This window comes from Microcebus murinus, chromosome X (genome assembly GCF_040939455.1).
Source record: "Microcebus murinus isolate Inina chromosome X, M.murinus_Inina_mat1.0, whole genome shotgun sequence".
NCBI classification, from domain to species: domain Eukaryota; kingdom Metazoa; phylum Chordata; class Mammalia; order Primates; family Cheirogaleidae; genus Microcebus; species Microcebus murinus.
This window is the reverse complement of record NC_134136.1, coordinates 94,642,356-94,646,536: the sequence shown is the minus strand read 5'-3', so window position 1 is coordinate 94,646,536 and position 4,181 is coordinate 94,642,356.

Sequence of the window (4,181 nt, the reverse complement as noted above, 5' to 3'; positions counted from 1 at the left end):
CCTTCATTAAACTCTCCTCAATTTATCCTAATTCAGTGTGCCATTCGCTTCCAGCCGGGACCCTGTTGGTGGGTGTTGGGTGGGAGGGTGGGCTGGTCTTTAGAATAGCAAGAAAGCCTAAGTCAGGAAGAAGCAGGAGGGAGAAGGAATGGAGAGAATGGGATAGAAGATCAGTTATTAGAGCAGCGAACGCCTGGGACGCCACCATTTTCCTTTTACTTCAGGGTCTCTAGAAATCCTGATTACCTTGGAAACAAGTACTGGACAGCAAGGATCAAACTTGCCAATTTGTAAAACTAACTTGGATAGGGCCACTCATTAGACCACTGCACATTATGCTTTAAGAGAGAAAACAGTACACAGGAAACATTACACTTCTTTTCCCCTGGCTGACTATTTCAACTAATAGGCCTGTAGATTAGTCACTTTGCTAATGAGTAGTTTTACCCTGGGCTTCAGTGAACTAGGCCAGAGAGGGGCCCTGCAAACTCCTGGAAACCCTCATGAAAAGTACTGTTCTTGTTGACCCATTAGCAGAGAGGTGAGATGTGCCAGAGACCAATGTTTATATATTGCAGCTATATTTGGAAATTTCATTGTTTTTCTAAAAATCTCAAGTGAGAAAAGTGAAGGATTTTATAATAATAGAATCAAAATAGTACATTCCGGGACCTAATGTGTTCTTATTTTTCACTGGACTCTAAGATTTTCATAGTCCAGAAAAGCAAGCAAAGGAAAGACTGTTTCACCAGGTCCTGTACATACACGTGTCTCAACCAGGGGAAGCAATGTCTGCAGACATTTTGGTTGTCACAACTAGAGTGAAAATTCTGCTGGCATTTAGTGGAGGGGCGGAGAGATCAAGGATACTGCTAAACATCCCACAATGGGCCAGGCGCGGTGGCTCACGCCCGCCCGTAATCCTAGCACTCTGGGAGGCGGAGGCGGGCGGATTGCTCAAGGTCAGGAGTTTGAAACCAGCCTGAGCAAGAGTGAGACCCCATCTCTACTATAAATAGAAAGAAATTAATTGGCCAACTAATATATATAGAAAAAATTAGCCGGGTATGGTGGCACATGCCCGTAGTCCCAACTACTCGGGAGGCAGAGGATCGCTTGAGCCCAGGAGTTTGAGGTTGCTGTGAGCTAGGCTGACGCCACGGCACTCACTCTAGCCTGGGCAACAGAGTGAGACTCTGTCTCAAAAAAAAAATAAAAATAAAAATAAACATCCCACAATGCACAAGACCCCTTCACCCCCATCCCCCAACAAAGAATTATCTGGCCCAAATGTTGATAGTGCTGAGGTTGAGAAACCCTTCTCTGCATGCAGTTACAGCTCCATTAGTGAGGAAATTGATCTTAAATAATATTCATAACTTTGCAATTTAAAAACCACACTCCAATTAAGTTAGGTACCCCTGGTTCACCAATACCACTATAAATCACTAAATTTTATTGCCTTAAAGAATTTGTGGTGTTCTGAAAATGGCAAGTTTATTGCAGTGCATAATCAATGTTTTTCAAAATAGAAACCAGGCTAGTTGGTCGGATGGAATGAAATAGTTTTGGAGCACATGGAGTCCTTTTTTCTTTTAAATTGCCCCTCCAATCAAAAGCATTTTCCTTTCAGATTGTAGTCCTAACTAAAGAGATGCCCGACCTAAAGGGGGAAGTAGTGTTGGGTTCAGAGTACAAACCAAGGCCAGGGTAGTGTAATTAACATCTTAACCATTAGCAACTGCAAAGAAGAGATGAGAATCTAGTGCTATTTGGGAAGGATTTTACCAGACATAAAGATATCAAATATCCTGTCTCCTTTTTGCCCAAAATAGATCTGGCTTGAATATGAAGTTCTCAAGGTGTCTTTGAGTAAAGAGGAAAAAATCTGTTCTGGGAATAGAGTACTGTACCCCCTCACCACCCAACTGTTGAGGTTTTCTGGTAAAAGAAAGGCCAAGAGTGTATTTCTTATCATGTTTGTCACTAAGGGACGTGGTGTGCTTATAAAAATCCCTTTCATTAACCTTACTCTGCGCTGGAGAAACAGGTTCAGGAGGAATTAAAAGAGCTACTAAAGAATCTAAAAAGTTTTTATGGCAAGGAAAAATTAGCCTGGTATTAAAATTAATGAGAAGGCTGGAAAAGAATACGTGAAATTGCTGGAAGGATGAAGATAGAGAAAATATTTCAAGGCCAGGCTCCAAGAAGATGGAGAAAACAAATGTGGCCAGGTAGAAGGAAACGCCAACCTTTCCAAATTAATTATCCAAAGCAGGGGACTACATTTCTTGGAAAAACTGATGCTGTGCAAATTTGCAGCTCTAAATACTCCTCTTCTGAGTCTATTAGAAGAATCTGCTCAAGGGCCTCACCAGTTCAGGAGTTTCAAAGAGCATTGGAGAGTTTGTTGAAATTTCTACTCCTCTGTCATCTAAAGGGACGTTCCTAGGAGCAGAAATTGGTTTGCTCAGGCTGACAATGCTGATATGATAGAGACTTTAGATAGGCCCAAGCTGCAGGAATTTAAATTAATTGTCCAAATAATGGACATTATTGTCCAAATAATGGAGAAATAATGGAGAAAAGTGAGCAAAACTTGCCAGAGTTGCGCAACTTGGCTTCTGTGGACCATTCAAACCCAGCTGCCTGCCAGGTGAGGGTGCGGGGGAGTGTGTGGCTGTCACAGCTGACCCCAACAGTGGGCTCTCCCACTAACACTTTAACAATGTTCCCATTTCTGAGCCAATGAGGCCCCATAAGAATATGGTGGTAGCTGGGGTCGGCATACTCCAGCAAAGCCAATAATAATAATAATGAACAATAATTAACTAAAAACATTTAGAATCTTTGCCATGAAATCTACTTTTTGAGGATAAACCAATTGATGGTTTATGCTACTCAATGAGATGATAACAAAAGATGGGGATTAAAAGAGCTAAAAGTATTAAAGTAGTATTTGAAAGCAAGAGAATAAATTGAGAAGAAAAAAGAATATGGTAGACACAATTCCAACAAGGATTAGCAAGAAAGTAAACATGGTCATGCCCCAATGGAATAAAGCTGATGACAATAAAACCTAACATGCGAGAGTCTGAAATGCAAAGATGTAAAGTAACATGCCGTGCTTCCCATGGCTACAAAGCCACAGAGCTGGGATTTGAATCCACGTCTGACTGACTCCAAAGTCAGTGCTATGAAGCACTCTATTCTACTGAAATGCGCTTTCTGACTCTGTGGAGGAGCAGGGTGCCCCAGGGAAATAGGGGAAATTTTATCACTTGGATTTTCAGACTGAACACAATATTAGCATGTATGTCATAGGAAGCAGTCTCTAATGGCTCAGAGGTAGGTGAAAAATCATATCTGGAACTTCCATTTCTGAATGTTAAGGACTTTTCATCAACAGCACTAGCCAGATTCACAGTGTGACCCATTGCATTTCTCATCTGATCCTCACCGAAACCCTTGTGAGCTAGGCAGGCAGGCCACGGATCACCATGCCCCTTTCTCAAAGATGTGGTGGACCATCCCATCAGAAATGAAGTGTTGCCAAGTTACTTATCATCAAAAATATGTGGGAGGAGGGGGAAATGGGATTCCAAAAAAGTTGCTTATTTCAACCCGGAGCGGTTCATAGGAGTTTATAATTTATTTCCATAACAGTGTGATTGCTTCCTTTTCAACAAGGCTTTGACTCACTCCGAGGAATGTATTCCATTACATGTCTGCTGGCTTGGGGCTTTATGTAGAACCAGTTGGTTGCCATGACGACTGGGACTAACAAAATACAAACCATAAACTCTTTCAATACTGGTCACTAACTCGCTTCTAACAATCCACCTCAGAACTGTGGAAGCTGATGGTGTTCCTGAGACAGCATATACTAATATTCTCATCCATTCAGGGGGTTCCTCCTTCCAGTTTGAAAATAGTCTCCAGACATCTACTTTGGGGTCAAGGGAAACTTGGACTTAAGGCTTTTTTTTCTCTCTGTGGCTAAAGAGTGTTTAGAGAGCAGTCTCTTCAGCCATATTAATCTATTCTTTAAAAACTTATATTTCTCATACCAAATACATTTTAGCTCTCCTTGAGGCAAATCAAAAGGTAATACACCAAACTTTAGTAATGGCCTGGGATAGTACAACTCCTTCAGCATTTATTATTTAAGTACTTTACTC